The sequence below is a fragment of the Sciurus vulgaris genome, assembly GCF_902686455.1.
Source record: "Sciurus vulgaris genome assembly, chromosome: 7".
Classification (NCBI taxonomy): domain Eukaryota; kingdom Metazoa; phylum Chordata; class Mammalia; order Rodentia; family Sciuridae; genus Sciurus; species Sciurus vulgaris.
This window is the reverse complement of record NC_136467.1, coordinates 22,855,193-22,874,278: the sequence shown is the minus strand read 5'-3', so window position 1 is coordinate 22,874,278 and position 19,086 is coordinate 22,855,193. Positions and strand designations below refer to the sequence as shown.

The window sequence follows — 19,086 nt, the reverse complement described above, 5'->3', positions numbered from 1 at the left end:
ACTCCCTCGGGTGTCAGCGGCCCGGGCCAAAGTTCAGCCGCGGGCAGGGTGGGCGGCGCGCGGCCAGGGCCAGGGCTCCCCTCGGCCGCACGCCCTCCCGGCTCCCGGCTCCCGGCTCCGAGGCCGCGGGCGCGGCCCGCCGAGGCCGCACCGGGCCGGCGGGCGGGAGCCGCGCGCGCTCCCCGCGCAGCCCAGCAGGGCCGCCGCGCGCCCTGCAGCTTGCCGCGCTGCCGCCTCCACCGCTCATCTCCGGAGTGAGGACAGGGCATGCGTTTCCTGCCGCCGAGAGGAAGCACTTTCCCTGCGCAAGTTTCTTAGCGGAATTTTGAACGTAGTTTCCAAAGGATGACTCGATTCCCATTAGGACTGTTTTTAAATCATCAAAAGTGAAAAACACTTAGGAGGTGCAATTGCAATTGCTTCCCCCTCGTTTTCTAGTTGGTCTCCCACTGTGGATTCTTCAAGTCACTGTCAGAGGGAAGAGGGACAAGAACATTTCTGTACTGCAGAGCTCGAGGTCAAAGAAAGTCAGAAAACCCCCCTAGACGTTTCTAAAAGCATATTCCACGCATATTCTAGATGCTTTCATTATTAAAACACCCGTTGTGCAACATGGAAATTTCTTTCATTTATTAGGACCTGAATTAATCATATCTCAACTAATAAAAGGCTCCAAAGAATCTTTCAGTCTTATACTTATCCACTATAATAGCAACAAAACTTCTGGCTAGAATATTTTAAAATAGAAATTACCCATTCATATTTTTTACAAGTTCCTTTATTCTAAATTTCCAGTCTCCCCTTTAGTTTCAAACCTCAAACGACATTATAACCCTGTGTAATTCTACAGAATCAATGACTTACGGTCAATAGGAATTAGAAATGAAACCAAAAGGTATTGTATAATCATTACTAAATAAAAAAGTGAAATAGTTTAATTTGAGTTTGCTAAAGAGAGAGGTGGTCCTGTTCTTAGCACGGTGAACCAGTGTTATGTTGTTCCAACGTCTCTAACATTTGAACTAAGCCGCATTTCACAACAGGACATGACTTAAAATTTAGGGATTTATACAATGTAAGCTATGGACTTTGGATGGTCAAGATGTGTCCATTTAAGTTCTTGGATAGTAAGCAAATGTACTGCTCTGGTGCAAGATTTCTAGCGGAGAGGCTGAAAGCATACAGGAATTCTCTATCTCTTCCGCTCAATTTGCTGTGAACCCAAAACTGCTCTAAAAAAATGAATTATTTTAAAATCTATTTAGGGCTTTATAAGTATGACAAAACCTAAAATGTGCACTGATTGCAACCTACAAATTCACAGTAAATGTTCAGAATGTAAGAATTAATACAGATATCGTCATCTTAACACTTCCATGAAGTTCATCACCCAAGTTTACTCCTTGATAAAGAAGCTTCATTTTTAAAAGGTTACTCCAGTTTTAATGTTAAAAGTACATAAGAGACTTCACAACTTAATAAATGTTAATTGCCCCATCCAATCACTTACTACCTAAGGCAATATTAAAGGTAATCTGGGCTGCCATGAAAGTGATTTGAAACCAATGAGTACTTGATCTGTTTTTATTTCCTAAACATCTGAGTAACACAATTAAATATTGTACCACAGAATATTTTTAATTTACTTAATATATGAAAGCTTTCCATCTACTTCACATATAATTCTGTCCTTATTTTATCAAGAAATTAGCTCACAGAACTGAAACCACCACTCAGTTCAGGACTAACAAGCATGGTGAAGACCTGCAGCTAAGCTCCCTTCAATCTTGCTGAAAAAAATTTTTGAATCCTTGCCATTCCTAAACTCTTTACTCCGAACTAAAAGCAGTCCTTTACTAAGGTAAAGAAGTGCCCTCCTGTGAGTCCCCGGAGGGGCCAAAGGAAGAATCCATCCAAGTAATTTATTTACTTAGCTTGGGTATATAGTACCTTTTAAATAAGATCTGTCAACTTCCCAAACCTATCAAAGGACCCGATGATGAAAGTGATTTAGACGTGTTCAGTCCTAGGAAATACCGTGAGGTGACTTTTCTGTCTCCTGAGTGATCCCACACTAACTTTTCTACATATCTTTTTTTCTCTCATACATTCTTTTACCCATTAAATGTACATAGCCAGTCTTATACTTTTCGTTAGAGCATACTTTTAGTTATTCCTTCAAATCATCTATCAATGATGCCTAATTAACAAACCATTGCAAGTGACTGCCCAAATACTACCTAAGCTCAATGAAGATTTTACTCAAAGTTCATGCTCTCTGGCTTATTATTAATTGTTGATGATGGTGCTTGAAAGAACAAAAGGAATAGCTAAAAATTATCCCATTTTATAATCCTAATTACAGGCTAAATGAGATCAGTACCACCATAAATTCAGTATAGACTGAAGATATAAAGACTAGTATGAGAGCAATAAAATAAATCAACTTGTGAATAAGAACATAATTGAAAATCTGAACCAGAATACTAAACTTGGAGTTCTTCGGTTTCCTGGTGTTATTTTCAAATACATCTCTATTACATCATGAAAAAGAATACACAAACTGTTAGGATAAAAGGATGTTCTCCAGAATAACATAGTTTACACTTTCTCTTTAGAAACCACAGGAAAAAATTTAAATGCTCCAATTTTGTGGTGAGTGATTATAATGTACAATTCCAACCTAATAGGATACATTAGCATTTAATTCAATTACAAGAATTGAGACTTGAAGTTTCCCAAGTTAAACCTTTGAAACTCATTATTTAGTACAGACTTGGTTTCATTTCAATGTGTCGTTAGAATATGAGAGTCACAGCAAATTGTTAGTGTACCATTTGGGCCTGAGATTCCAGGACTTTATCTTAAGAGCCTCCACGTTTTCTTAAACACTGAAAAGTCTTTGAAACGACCAGGCTCTAACAGGCTGTTTCTTAAGCTGGCCTCCTCTCTAAAAATATTCAGAAAAGCATGCTGAGTTCTTACTATCCTCTCACAATATCCAAATTGAGTAATATTCTTTTTAAATGAGCAATGAACATTCACCAATCATTTGTTGCTTTTCCAGAAAACTGGAACCCAAGAAATGCAATGATAATATCATCAGGAATCTTTCTTTCTGAGGTTCCCATCCTATTCTAGAATATATGGTACGATGGCCTTGTCCCAGAGCCAGCACTTTCCCAAATCAGAGCCTAAGAGCTGAAGCACAAAGGAAGAGAGCTCAGTGAACGAGCAGACATACAGGCGTGAAGAGAGAAGTGTGTTACACACAAACACACACGAGAACACACATGTACAATTACCCTTTCATGAAAAACCTACCTTCCTACATACTTCACAGTCTAATTCCAATAAGACCCCTGTTGTACTTCAGTATTTCCAAAACCAGTGGCTTTATTTTTTCATACAAACTACCCCAAAAGTATAACCTTCTCTTTATTAAGTGGCCCTCAGCATAAATTACTAGTGCCTCTATCCTTCAGGACTGGATAACCAAACAAAGTACAGGCCCTATAACTAAGTCCCAAGACCTCCCAGTGGTTCAAGAAGGGTTCATCTCTCCTCTGAAAATAACAAGATAAGGTGTGATCATCTGGGGCCTTTCAGGCTCTAGGTAAAAGTTGACTCAGCCTTCAGATGGTAATATATGTATGTAGTACTCCAGTGTTTAACAGAACATCTCCCTTTTCAGCCTCCATCTATATTGAACACATCAGAACAGGCCCTCAATAAAATTTAAACAGTACTAAGTGCCCAGATGGCCTATAATAATGCATGTTATTGAAACACCAGTGTTCTCCCCTGCATTAAAGTAAAAGTGAAAATGAATGAACCGCATAAGTTGATTTTTGTTTAGTTTTGTTTTTACAACACAGTATCTCTCATTCTCTCCTAGTCCCTCACAAAGTCCTGAGCACTTCCCAAAGACGGAAAGCGTAACTAAAGCTAATTCTAAACTACGATAATTCCCTTAACAATTAAAAGAAGAGTTCCAGAAATCAAAGTGCCTACTCAGAAAATGATAACCTTTGTTTTAGTAACATACAATCGGCCACTCTCAGTTTGTGCCTAATACATTCCTTCTTGTACAGGTTCACTTGCTCCATGACACACATGCCTGCTGAAACTTCGACCTCCCTTACAATTCATTATGTAGATTAATAAGCCCTCTGTGCAGGCAAATTAAAGCAAGAGAGTTTTCTCACAAATACTAAAAGCAGTAAAGATCTCAAGTCAGAATATTCTTCAGAGCTGCTATTAAGGTGCAAAAAAAACTATTCTCTGTGATACTCTATAGTGGCATTCTTACAAGTGATGTCCATGTATGGAAGTGTTCCCCAACATTCTACATTCCCATTTTAATGAACAGGAAACTACTGATTGAAGAAAAGGTTAATTTGCTGTGATAGTCACTTAAGCCAACCCTGGTATGGTATGTCACTTATATAGCCAAAATATAGGAATTAGAAAATATAGGTGGCAAGGTATGAATGTGACAATATGTCCCTTAACTTTACCTTCAAGATTAAAGCCATTATCTTTGAGATTTTCCATTTTCAAAGACAAAGATGGCATATGTAATAATATGTCAGTGTAAGTCCAACATGTCTTATATGCAATCTATTTATAAATACAATTGAATTTTCTGCGTACAAATGTTCACACGCTTTTTTTTTTTTAGCTGTTTGTTTCATTTCATTTAATTGTGTACTATCACAGAACTGCCAAACTCAAGGACCAAATTCTCAATGTAGTATAGTACATCTGATCATTTCAGGTACAAATACTTTAAACTGGAATGCAAATTCCTAGATAATAATCCCCATCTTTTTAACTTTTTTCACCAACATTCACTTAACATGCATTTTATGGTGCACTGAAATCAGACACACCTGTAAGAAACACTGTTCAACATTTTCTGGCACGGGTGTATTTGTACCTTTTGCCTATGAAAGTCAAGGCCTCCATGAAGTATCCCTTCTGCCAAGAAACCTGTCCTGTGTCCTCAGCCAGGGGTGATTTTGCACACTTTTAATGCTTCTTAAATGTCCCTCTGATGGTCTCATTTGCCTATTTTAAAAATAGCTTCCCTTTCTTAATTCTTTCTTCAATGTAGGAGACCAAAAACATTTTGAAGAGAATAATAAAATGCTCTGCTGTGTATTTTATATTCTATTCATAATTGTATTATATTGCATACTCCCATATAGATTACACATACCAGAATCTCAATAATACATGTCAAAATCACTTTGTATTATACTATTATACATTCTAATGCTGTCCTAGTTACACTGCCTACAAAGTCTCAACCAGCATCGCTAGGCCTTTACTGTAAAATATTTCTAACCCAGTTGTTAACAGGCTTCTTCTCAAGAGTAGCTGAGTAAATAAGCAATTTATTTTTTGAGGACTCATAAAAATCAATAGCCTGGAATAAACTTCAGACATGAATGACCTGATCCCTGAAATTAATAAAATGAAAAGGAAAATGAGTTTCTATGAGATCTAGTAGGAAGAATTAGGAATATTTAGGTAAGGGGAACATCATTATTGCTCTCATTAAATAACCGTGGAATTGTCATCCAAGACAATGATTATTAAACTTGTTTTTGGAGCTGTTGAGGACTAAACTGCTCATAAACACAAGTGCCTGAGAAGGAAACAGGCCCTTCCAAGAAAGTGCAGTCCTGGGTGATTTGTCCCTAGTGATTTCTCACACAGCTGGGGATTAGGTGATGTCTCCAATGGTCTTATCTAATCCTAGGATTCCATAAAAGACTTCACTTCACCCCCAGTTGAAAAAAATCAGAATCAGCACATTAGATCTTGCACCTAAGACATTAACTGCATTATTCAAATTAGAGTGTAAGGTAGTCACTAAATAAGTCATCATTGCAATACTACAAACTATCATGGTGAATAGAGGTAAAACTTCTCAGGAAATGTCCGGGAGATCCTGATGATGCCAAGGCTTAACTCAAGTTCACTGTATTCAGAAGGCCATCTGCAGAACACAAAAGACCCCAGAATCCTGTTTCTTCATCCAAACCCCGTTCTCTGCCTCAGTTTTTTAGAGATATTTACATGTCAAATAGAAATGAGAACAGTAGCTTGATTCACACAACTGTGCAGCATATGAAATTTAAACCAAAACCAGTTGACTCAAAGGAGATGATAAATGGTAGACACACTGTGAGGCACTTTTGCTCTTGTAGCTATAAGAAGTATCCTGTAATCACAGCAGGCTTTGAAGCCACAATTTTGTTATTAATTTCAAACTGTCTTCTTCTTGCTTCACATTGCTCCTAGCCTATGTCACTCATAAGAACAGAAGAAAGACAAATGATCAGCATAATTTCTTCATCATACAAATTCATGAGAATGATTTGCTAAGATCTAAAAACTTTTCCAAATCAACTGTTAATACCCAATGTGACCATTTTCAGACATCATTCGGCTTAACGTTAGCAAATTCTCATCAAACATAGCCAGAAATCAACTGATGACTAAACAAATTTGGAGTTTGTCCACTGGAAAATCTAATCTCCACACTTAGCATCCAATTATTTGCTGTACTCGATACTGTCAGGTGATTTATTTTAAAAGGTCATTTAAAATTCTCAGCCACTTGGCCATTTTAAAGACTGAACTTTATTAAATTTGGGCACCAAGTTTATCACGAATATAACTGAGGTCATCTGAACAAGTACACAGATTATACATCTTAAAACAAATGCCTTTAGATTCTTTTGGGGCTTTTTCTTTATTTCTTTTTCTTTCTCTCTCCTTTTTGTTGTTTTTTACTCCTTTTGCTTGAATATGAGTATAACTTACTATCTCAATATTTTATTACACATATGCATTAATGACCCACACAAAATTTAAACACATCAGGAAATACACTAATTGCAGAGCAGCTGACCATCATCTTTCTGCAAACAGTTGCATATCCCTGTAATAAAGTGCATCACTAGCAATCAATTATCTCAAGAATACTCTACTAACCCTTGTCACAAATATATCACTGCATATCAGACTTTTTTTTTCAATAACTGAAGCATTCTCAAAACTTAGTGTTGTTTTACACACTAAAAATAGCCACTCAAATTCTTGTGTTACCCTGTTCTGTTCCCAGGAGGTAAGGCAGTGCTACAGGCAACGCTTCACTTTTACAGATGAAGAAAAGATGAAGAAACAATGAAATACAACCGAGGTACAGTCACTTGGGCTGAATCATTTTGAAAATCAATAACAAGGCAAGCAATAAACTAGTGGGGTCAGGGTTTAGAGTCAGGGGTTCTGGTGGCCTCTGCGGGCCAAGCATTGTGGGCTTTAATGAGCACATCATCACAACAGCAGAACAGACATCTGAAATCCTCATTTTATCCAAAAAGTCTATATTTCTCCCAACATAAACTTTGACACATGGCTACTGACAAGAAAATAAATTGAGTGTTTATAACTTAGATTTTTCCCTTGCTTAGTGGAATCAAGACTATTCCAAATGAAAAAGAAAGAAAAATAAAGTTTGGTCATTGTTCCATGGATAATTAGAAGCTGAACTCCCCATGACCTATATCCACAGAGCATTGGACCAGCCATCGAGACTCTCCCATGGGGCACTGCCGAGTGGCCAAGGCAGGATTTCACCACCAGCTTGCATGACAGGACAGTTTCACCCCCAGCCTTCCCTGCTCCATTCTTTGCCTCCACGGCACAGGAGTAAGTGGAGGAAAGGAATACACTCTCTTTCGTATGCTCAATTTATTCAAGTGGGTCCACCAAGAAACAACTCTTCCTAATACCCCCACACCCAAAAGCAATGGCCACCTTCACGCAACCTTCCTTCTCAGAGTATCTTGAAAAAAGATGGCCAAAGAAAACCTCCTGTATGTAAGAATCCAGTTCAACTACAAACTTCCCTATCCAACTTTCACATACCTCAAATGGCTCCATCTGTTCACTTGTAAAAACAGGCAGGAAGTTGAGGGCCCAAGGAGTCTCTGACCACGGCTGGCAGAGGTGTTTGTGACTGCTTGGTGTGCAGGGGAGAAGGCTGTTTTCTGGAGGACTTTTTATAACAGTTGAAAATGGCAAGAGACACTTAAGGGTGAGCAGATTGATGGACTTTGGCCACTGAGGCAAAGACTAGCCAAGACGTAAGCCCACTGAGGATTTCCTTCATTTGGCTCTGAAGACACCCCATCTGTCTTAGGAATGATGACTTTAAACATTAACATCCACCACATGCCCAATGCCTGTCATGTACTGTATTCAGTCACTTTAGTACAAGCACAAGCATCCTAATCCACTAGAAAAGTTATAATGAAAATTATCAGTAAATAAAGCAATGAAAAATTCATTTAAAGAGGATTAAAAATATAATGTGTGGTAACCTCCTCACTTTAACAAGCTTATAAATACATTCTATAATAAAATGTGTCATTTGTTAATCTTTTTTTTCTCCTTTCCCATAAGAGGAACTGATCTATAGATATAAAGGACCATTCAGCTGAACCATAAAAAATAATTTCAATCCTGGCACAGTGGCACACACCTATAACCTCAGATACTTGGGAGGCTAAAGCAGGAGGATCACAAGTTTGAGGCTAGCCTCATAAACTTAGCAAGGCTTTGTCTCAACATAAAATTTTAGAAGGCTGGGAATGTATTTCAGTGGCAGCATGTGAGCATCCCTGGGTTTACTTTCCAATACAAAAAAAAGTAGTGCTATAATATTTAGTTAAGAAGTACCTCTTTAAAAACTACTATGAAATATATATCTCGCTATGAATATACATAATTATATATATATAAATAGATCATTTCAGGAGTGATTTAGTAAGTCTTATGGTGCTTCTTCAACCATCATTTGGGTTAAGAGAGACACATTATAAAAGAAGAGATTCCTGAAAACACTAAAAAGTAGTGTAGTGACTAAATTTTCCAGAAAAAGCTTCTAAATTAGTCTACTAGAATGCAAACTCTATGAGGGCAAGGGTTTTTTGTTTTTTTGTTTTTTGGGTTTTTTTGTCCACTAATAAATTCTCGTTTTCTAAAAGAGCACCTTTCCCAAACTATGAATATTTGTTCAATAGAAAATATTTTTAAAGTCTGCAGTCGGGCAAACACCCTGGTGTACTCTTTAAATAGACCCAAGGCCCCACAGGTGAACAGTGATTCTCTGGCTTTTAAGATTTACACAGTTCAATTTCCGTAATTCAGGCCCTAGACCTGAATTAGATCAAAAACTCTGGAACCAGAGAATTTAGTTCACATCATCAGTATAACACAGTATCTGAGCTAAAAGAGAAATATCCAAGAATACAATTGGCAATTCCATTTGTTAACGGCTGTTGAAAACCAAGCTCATCGTGACATTGTTTTTAAACCACTTCAATCAAGAGTTTGATGGACCATTTGAAAATGTTTAAGTAATATTTTACTGTCACAACAATTGAAGTTCTTTTGGTCTAATCTCTTCTTAATAACAATCACAGCTACCAGGCATTAAGCGTTCACCATGTGCTCATCGAAATCCATATACACATCCTCATCAAAACTTCACAATGACCCTCGAACAGGATTTGTCATCAGTCTGTAATCCCTGGGATGTTAAGTGACTTTTCTACATTCCCCCTGGCTGGTAGTGGAGTTGGAATTCACCTTGTTCTGACTTCCAATCCGGTCTCTTCACACCTAGGCTACCTGTTTGGTCCACCGTGCACACCTGCACACCGGCGGCAAAAACACTCTAGAGTGATAAAAATGGTTGGCATTTTTTGTTGTTGTTAATTTTTTTAAATGACTACAGTATGTCAACAGTTGCTGAGATTGCATGGAATGGCTTCAGAGCCTGATAGCCCCAAGTTCAAATCCTGTTCTACTGATGACATCATAGTGCCCCTGCAAAAACCAGTTCACCTTTCAGAATCTCAGTTTCCTTGGGTGTGAGCATAAAGATAAGGACAACAGATCGGCTCAGCAAGGCTGTGGCACTAAGGGAGCTAATATTTGGGAGAGTGTCTGCCATGGAGCCTGGCACAGGGCAAGTGCTCTCTAAACCTCAATTCCTTTCCTTCTAATGGATTTGCTAAATTGGCACTGTGCTGATTTTTTTAAGTGTTTTGTTCATCCTGGTAATACCATAATTACAGAATAAAATGACATTGAATTCTCTATAACTACAAAGTAGAATTTATAAACCGATAGAATATGAGTTGGAAGAGACTCTAGAAGCCATCTGTTCCAATCTCTTCCATTTCCAAATGAGGTCCAGAAAGCTTGAAAGACTTGCTTCCAAGTTCTCACAGAAAGTTCACTGCAAAGACACAAGTAGACCTTATGTCCTTCCCACCCCCATTCCCACAATACCCCCCAGCTTTTGCCTCAAGTTACACAGGCATGGGCAACACATGTAATTTTCAGATAATTAAGCAGTATAAAATAACCTCAATTTAATTGCAGCCAATTAACAAGCCAAATTAGCGTTTCATATGTACACTATTAAACTAGTTGTCTGGCTTCCAAAAGAAATAAAGTGCTGTTTCAAATGAATCTAGCATTTTAGTGAACAAAGCTAGTTACAGCTTAAATTACCTTTCCTATAATCTTCTTTATATAGAATTAGACATAATCTCCACTTTAGAAGAAATACTTTCAGCAACTATCTAGATAAGAATTCAGGCTGTATTTTCAGCATCAAAATCTTCTCTCGTTGAACACATGATTTTTCTAAGATTTGTTTATGCTTGTGTGAGCGCGTGCATGCCTATACACAGATGCACACTTACGGATTCCTGAACAAATACAAATGAGGGTGTGTCTGCGTTCACCTAAGGCCTACTTTCAAAAGTCCCACCTTTTTGCGGAGCTTCTGGAATCAAGTGAAACTGCCACAATGCAAATAAGAGCTTCAATGATCTGCTTTCTTTCCAGAGAAAACGAAACCACCAAATAAATCTTTGCCAAACAAAGCACTGCATGTCAAATACACTGCACTCCACCATTTGTCCGTTGTCATGATTTAGATGCAACTGGGAATCGATTAAAACATGGCATTCTAACTAAATGAATCACCTAATGATTCCTTGTGTATTTACACCTAAAAGTATAAATATCCTGTAACTTTAAATATAAACATTTTCATAAGTTGGTGTTTGATGGTCAACTTTCACCTGTATTTTTAAATATTAAATAGTTATATAGCCGGTTAAAGTAATAATGCTGTTCTGTACTTAAGTGTTGTTCAAACCTGCCATACACATTTGGCAGTGCTTAACAAAATATATTAATCACTTTATTTATTGCTTTCTAAGGTGCTTCTAACACATCCATTAACAAGAGAAAACTATTCATGCGACAGTTTACTTCTAGTCCTTTCCTTTTTTGTCATGGCAATCTGACCACCTCTTTACCACCTTCTATGCCCCTTACAATCTTTCCAAACACACACTTCATAGCATTATTTCTTTGCCCAAAAACACTGAGTGAAACCCAGCTTTCTCAGCAGAGCTCTGAGGCCCCAGGGAAACCACGTACCTTCCCCAGCCCCCTTGACTCCTCCCCTGCCTGGAACCACTCCTACACCTCATCAGTCTTTGCATTGGAGCCCCTCTCCTCTCTCTTTGCTTAATGCAGTTTTACTCAACCTTCAAGGCGTCCAATCAAAAATCACTTTCTCCTATAAGGTCCCTCTAAACTTTCCAGTTGGAAAAAGAAAGAAGTGGAAGGAGGGAGAAACAACCAACTTCCACTTATGCTCTATTCCACTTATGCTCTATTCTCACTCCTAAGTTTTATTAAAGTTTACTTACAAGCCAAATGTCTTCTCTTACAGTTACTGTCTGACTACAGAGCCCAAGCTTGAAGCCACTAGATAGCAATGACTCTGCCACTTAAATTTTTTTTTATTTTCTAATTATATAAAGTATAAGACAGGGAATGAACTAATAAAATGATACAGTTGGCAAAGGAAAAGATTATTATTTCCACAATCCTTTATTTGTACTTCCATACACGATTTCATCTTACACTAACCCCTAATCATATTGAAAGTAAAAAATCAAATCTGAATTTCTCCAAAGACCTTAATATTTGCAACAATATAAAAAATAATTTGGAGAATTGACTGTTTCACTCTTTTACTAGTTGTTTAGAAACATATGGATCCAGCTCATGCAGGGCTCCAAAGATTAATCGATTCCTTCACACAGCAACCTTGTAAAGACTTCTCAATTGGTAGTTATTCATTAATTGAATCAATGATGCTGGCCAATTCAGTTTGTTGGAACCCCAAATAAGTATTTTTTAAAACTTAAATTCCTTTTTTTTTTTTTAACTTCTGTAAAAAGTACACATATATCTGCAAATACTAATAGTTCACCTGTGGGTAAGTCCGTCAAACTGAAGTCAGTTCATACAGCAACATTAAAAATGTCCCAGCAGCAGTGGCCATTGATGTGGAAGCAGTGTGCAGACATGTGCTATATACATAAGTAACTTCTAGACCCACCCTCCAAAATTCCCTCTGTAAAGATCAAGCTGTAACATGGCCCAAAATAGGTACAACATATGCCCTGATTTGCCAAGAGCAATCCTCTTATGCCAGGCTGCATAATCATTTGTGTGGTCAACGCGCCCTCAAGGCCCTGCCCACATGGTCCAGCCTTATCTCGCATCACCTCTCTGGTTATCTGCCCGCCAGCCCCACTGGCTTGCTTTCAACTCCTGGAAACACTGTACATTCCCCAACCTCAGGGCTTTTGCTGTGTTCCCTCTTTATATAATGTTCTCCCTCTCCCCACTCCCCTTTTTCTACTTGACCCTTCACTCCAAGAAGGGGTTGTATAGACTCTTTTATGTTTCGTCCACAGCACTTAAAACAACTGTATTTTTCACCATGTGATTAATATCTGTCAGCCTCATGAGATTATAAGCTCCTTTTCTGAGTTGAGTCATCATTCTACCCCAGGTATCTAGCACAAGGCCCTACCTAGAGAAAACCCTTGTTGAATGACTAGAAGAATGACTTACGTTGATCAACAATGACGGGACACCTGTCATCATATTCTGAAAAGAGGAGAGACTATAGGAATGGCAAGTCAAAGACATAGGTCCTGACGAATTCCTGACCCTACATTGAACCATTCTGTGACCCAGAAGTGGTGGGATACATCCCACCTGCTTTCTGGCCAGAATCACTCTCAGGAACATGAATATCATTTTCACCTCTTCTCGTCAAAGCACTTTCTTCAAATGGGTCTAAATAGTTGAACCCCAAATTTTAGGACAGGAAATCGAGTAGTGCATGGTGGTGCATGCCTGCAATCCAGCAGCTCAGGAGGCTGAGGCAGGAAGATCAAGAGTTCAAAGCCAGCCTCAGCAAAACTGAGGTGCTAAGCAACTCAGTGAGATCCTGTGTCTAAATAAAATACAAAATAGGACTGGAGATGTGGCTCAGTGGTCGAGTGCCCCTCAGTTCTATGGTTTTGAACAATTATACAATAAGTCACATGTTATAACAGTTAATACCACAAATTATGGATCATAGGAGTATTAAGATTAGAACATCTTTGCCAGAACAACAGTAACCTACATGGCAGGCAGCTCTGGTTCTATTCCAGAAGAGTCATGAAGCGGGTATAAGCTTATATCAATCTAATGCTGGTGTCCATGATTCATCTCAGAGACACCACAGATTGCACAGAGCAAGAAAGACATATTATCCTTTTAACACTATGATTCTGGAGTTGTGTCACGGCAATAAAGTACTAACATATTTTCCCAAATTATTTAAAAGTATCTCATAGCTACAAATATTGATTTTTAACTTTTTTGTGTGGCCATAAGTAACACATAAATAACAATAATTTTGATTATGATCAAATATCAGGAACAAATATAAAATAATATTACTTCTCATATAATTTCCTTCAAACACACACAACCTTAATTTCATGAAGCCTTCCCATTTTCCTTCAATCCTTTATGTTCACCCACAACTTCACAGTATAGTCCTCACTTGAAATATTCACTAAGTTTTACTCAGTATCAATGAAGACTCTGCCTATGTACAGGTTAAAGTCAAACCAAATATTCTGGCTGCTATGAAGTTTCTCAAGAAATATCAAGTCCTCTAAGTTGAGTTAGCAAGTTTCCTCTGCTCCTTTTTATAATATAACTCCAAAAGTTTGCAAGTTTTAACAACTCACGAGTTTTACATACTAAGGTTAAGTCAAAACATGAACTTGTACAAATTCACATATAACGTCATACACTAGAGAGCATATCATTGAAATTTTAAACTGTGAACCATTTCTCCACCTACAGGACTAATGCATAGACCAACAGAGTCCTGCTGATGTTGACTATGTACCTCAATGTGAAAACTGCTTCTTTTTAATCAACAAGATTGGCAGCCTGTTTTGTCCACAGCCATGAATCTAGGCGATCTGAACCACTTTTCCCTCGTTATAATATATTCAATGATTTTACATCCTAATGAACTAAACTTTTGCTCCTGCCAAACAATATTTTCTATAGGTGTTTAAAGCTGCTTTTCCTGTGCTGAAAACTTTTAAATGAACATCAGTGAATCACTGGTGCTGCTTCAAAAATCTAAAACCAACACAAAGAGTATTTCTTCTTTATTTTTGCTGCTGAAATTAGCTCTGCTTTATAAAAATTGGACATTTTTAAAATAAGATTCCTAATTTTAAATTGAGTCAGCATAAAAGATGCAACCTGGTTTTCTGAATAGTGCCAAAGTGCCAAAAGCTCAAGCAGACACATGCACCATTATTCCCCAGGGAACGCCTGCATGTATGCTGTCCTGTTTTGTTTTCATAGTAACAAGGACATTTGTAAACACATCTCATGCAAAAGGAGACTGATCAATCAAAAGATTCTGCCAGTTAATATTGCAATATAGTCAAACAGTGTTATTTCTTTATGTGATAGTTCACTCATAGTAAGTTTTCACATTTCATGTTTCATAGAAACATGGAAATGTTTTATCTACTTTAATAGTATTTTACCAAACAGCTCCACAAGGATCTACCAGTTTTAAAAATCAGCTAAATTTTAAATTTCTAATATCATTAACATCCCATTCCCAAAATTGTCCCCAAATCAATCTTATATCAACTTAAATACCCTTATATAAATGAAAGCAGCCTCTGACAGTCTCATAAAATACAATCACTGTAACAGAAATATAGATGCCAAAAAGCAAATTGTTTTAAAAACCTGACCTATGTTCCAAGCAAGTAACTATCTGAATTTTCAAAAGATTCCCCATTGTAGTATATTTCTGCATATGAGAAATAAATTGCATATTTCAAACCTAGTGGTCAAAAGGGATTATGACACTCGAATCACACTGTCATTAAGTGGATATTGGTAAATCCCTTTCAGCTTAAAATAAAAATGTACAGTTGTAATCTGGTATCATGACTCCTCAGAATTCCACTGGAATTTTCTCCTAGCATTGAAAATGATATCCACTTTATTCACATGAAGGGCATTTCTGTTTTGATAAATTATATGGACTATCTCTTAAAAATCAAACCCAATCTACTATTATAAAATTCGCTTAAGATTTTGCTGTGGTATTCTTATAAGGCATAATAACAGACATTCCCAAATTCTGCTCTGTGCGTGTGTGTGTTTACATAGATATGTATGCAAATATTTAAAATAACTTGCTTGGCTCAAGGACAAATATCACCAAATACTACACTAAAGGAAATGTTTCTAATAAAGTTAAATGGCCTTTTTCAAGGAGGAGAGATCATTGTAAATTTAATTAAAATGAATCTTATTAATATTTCAAGTAATTTCTGTGCTTGATTATTCACTGCAAAAGCAACTGTATTGAAGAGAAAAATCAATAGCCCTTGACTAGGACTCTGAGGATGCTAGCAAAACACAGTCCTCCTGTGAATTATTGAAGTCCAGCCATGGGGGGTGGAGAAGAGCACCAATATTTTTTTAAGATAAACTGAGTTATTTTTAAAATGGCAGAAAAGGAAGGAGAAAATCAGTTCAAATTTTCCATTATAATGAAAGTACCGGAAACAAGCCTACGTTCGTTTTAGGCCTAAATAACTGTGCAGAGAGAATAAGGGTTTTGCAATGTCAGTTGCACACAGCTTCCTGTGTGAATTCTAAGCCATTACAGGTGTCCTAAGGCTTCCAGTGAAACCTATTATCGGAAGATTCCTCTGGTCTCCTCCAATCCGTCGCCGCTGCCCCCCGCCCAAGCGCACATTATTGCAGTTCTCCTCCTAGCATCTTATTAAGGACCCTTTCTTTTCTTGTGAAGTCCCGAGGTTAAAGCGCCCACTTCCCCTGGCGAAGCATGCAAAAAGCTTTCCCATCAGAGAGGACTAGTTCCTGCAGTCCTTTTTAGTTAGATGCTTTCGAGTCTGAGGAGAGTGAAGAGCCACTGGAAGAAATCTCTTTCCCTTCTGCCTTTTTCCCACTGGGAGCCACGTCCCTGAAGGACAACACCCAGGGACACTTTCCGACCTTCTATTCCCTTCACAATTTGGGCTTGGAGGGTTGGGGTCGCGTTTTCTCGAGTCCTCTGCTGCACTGGATGTGTTATGTAAGAGGGACAAGACGCAGGAGGCACATGCGTATAAAGCGCACGGATCTGTGATAACAGCTGGGGTGTCAGAGATGATCTGGAGTCCCCCCCCCCCCATACGACAGACAACACACACGCACAACATCTCACACACACACACACACACACGCACACACTCGCACATAAAGCAGTGTTTTCCTGTCTCACCCCTACCAGGATCACACACACGGAATGGAAAGGCAGGGGGTGGGGGTGAAGGGAGGTGAGAGTGGAGAAGCAGCAGCAGCAGCAGCACATCTGCTTTGATAGCAACCGGCAGAGCCGCCGCGGCAGAGAGCCCCTCGTTAACCCCCTTCCTGTGGCTGCACCACGTCATGGAACATTCCCGGAACGGGCCAACGTTCCACCCACTTCAGGGAACAGACATAAAGGCGCAGACCCAGCTCCCCACAGTGCATAGCCCAAACACACATGTCCCTTCCCGGTCCCAAGCCAGACGCACAGACAAACACGCATGCAAACCGCCCCCACCCGTCTCCGCGCGCCCGGGTCCAGCCGGCGGCGGCTGGAGCCACTCTGCGGCCGGTGCACCAGCAAGGCGAGGGCGCCTCCGCCTGAACCTTCCATCGAGACAGTCCCCTCCTTCCTCGCTTCCTTCCTTCCTTCTCTCCTTCCTTCCTTCCTTGCTCGGGAGGAGAAAGGAGACACGAAATGCCCACAGCCAGAGCCTTCCCAGCGCCCGCTCGGCCGCAGGCCGGCGGCCCGGCCCTCGCGCCGCCAGCCTGGCCGCCCGCGCCGCCCCCGACCCGCGCAGCGCGCCCCGGCCCCCTCCCCCGCTACCTGACAACGGGCCGCCGGCGGCCGCGGCAGCCGCAGCGGTGGCCGGGCGGTGCGCGCCGGTGCACGTCCCTCATTAGTAACCAGGCACATTCCTGCCTCCAGCGCTCCCGCGCGGCCCCCTCCCCCCAGGACATTACGCAAAGCAGCCTGCCCTCATCTGCATAGATCCTCGGCCAGGGTATTCCCCGCATTTCCCAACGCGCGGACCCCTCCCGAGGTCTCTCCCATCCCCGCCCCCTCCGACCCTCACCCTTCGGAGACCGGGAAGGGGCCGAGTCGCGCGCCGAGGAGGGGGCGACGGAGTTCGGCGGAGGCGATTTCAGTATAAAGTGAAACAAGCTCCTAACGCTGAAGGAGGCAGGAAAAACACAGCGCCGAGGCCACTTACCGAGCCCAGGAGGGACCTAGATTCCCGCCGCTCTGCTCCCTGCCAGTGGCGGGTCCGCCCTCCACGCACCCGGGGCTGCACCCAGCAGCCGGAGTCGAGGCGCGGAGGGAAATTGTTAAGGAGCCGGGAGACCCTCCAAGTTGCTCCAGGCTCCGGGGAGCTTCCACGTCCAAGACCCAACTTGGCAAATACTTGTGCCACAGTCACAGAAGATGTTTTTGCAGAGACCCTCCTCCGCCGGGGAGAGACAGCGCTCGGCGGCTCCCCGCTCTCCGCTCTCCACCCCCTCACCTCCAGCCCGCCTCCCGCCGGCCGCCCGCCTCCGGGCCGCGAGCCCCTCGGGCGGCTGTCAGCTCCCGGCTGCCGCCGGGTGACAGGGGCAGGAGGAGGGCGCGACGCGGCGACCGAGCCCGAGCCAGCGAGGGGGATCCTCGCAGCCGCGGTGGCCGCTCACCTGGAAAGTCACCGCTGAGAAGGAGGAAGAAGAGGAGGGAGAGGAGGAGGGGAGGAAACCCCCCTGGTGCCCTTGTTCTCGCTGCCGCGGCGGCCGCTCCTCGCCAAGGCTGAGCGTGTCTGGTGGGGGGTGTCTGGTAGCATTTCCTTAAGGACAGAGGGAGGGCGGGCGCGGAGGGAGGAAAGAGATCCCGTCCGCCAGCCCAGACTCCTCTTGCCTATATTTATTTTTCTGACACTATACGACGATGGGTCCGGGGCAGGGGCCGCCAGGCTGGGGCAGGAGCCGCGGGGCTCCGGCCGCAGTTGTCTGCGTGCGGGAGCCGCAGCGGCCGCCTCCCCTCCCGGGCAGTGGACGCACCGGGTTATTCCTGGCAGCGCCTCCCCGAACAGAAGTTACTAGGAGGAGTGCGCGGCGAGGGCGGGCGGGGGAGAGGCGGGGGGAGGGAGGGAGGAAGAGGGAGAGACTCAGCCAGCGACGTCATCGGATCCCCCAGCGCGTCCCAGGGAGGGAGGCTGAACCAGAAAAACCAGTCTGGAGCCGGCGAGCAGAGAGGGATGTGCGGCGCGCTGGGCGAGCGGGGAGGGAGGCGGCCGGGAGGGCAGGGCCCGGCCTTGCTACCGCCACTCGGCTTGGGAAGATCGCCGCCGCGCTCCCGCTCGATGGGAGCGGGGGAACTCCCTGGAGAGCGGGTCTCTGCCTGCCTTGCAGAAACACTCGGGCGCTCCAGCAGCCTGAGAATTTCCTTTAAGAATGTGGAAACCTCCTTCCTTCCCACCCGCTCCCCATCTACCCCATTTCACA

General features: G+C 41.6%; 1 protein-coding gene across 2 annotated transcripts in view; it reads right to left on the bottom strand.

Annotated features, from left to right (window-relative positions):
- Positions 1-18,419, bottom strand: part of HIVEP2 (HIVEP zinc finger 2) — a 182,645-nt gene extending 164,226 nt beyond the window's left edge. For both annotated transcript variants that reach the window (XM_079146809.1, XM_079146801.1), the window contains exon 1: positions 18,283-18,419. The gene's annotated coding sequence lies outside the window, so the exon portion shown is untranslated. The remainder of the gene's footprint in view (positions 1-18,282) is intronic.
- Positions 18,420-19,086: the final 667 nt, after the last annotated feature.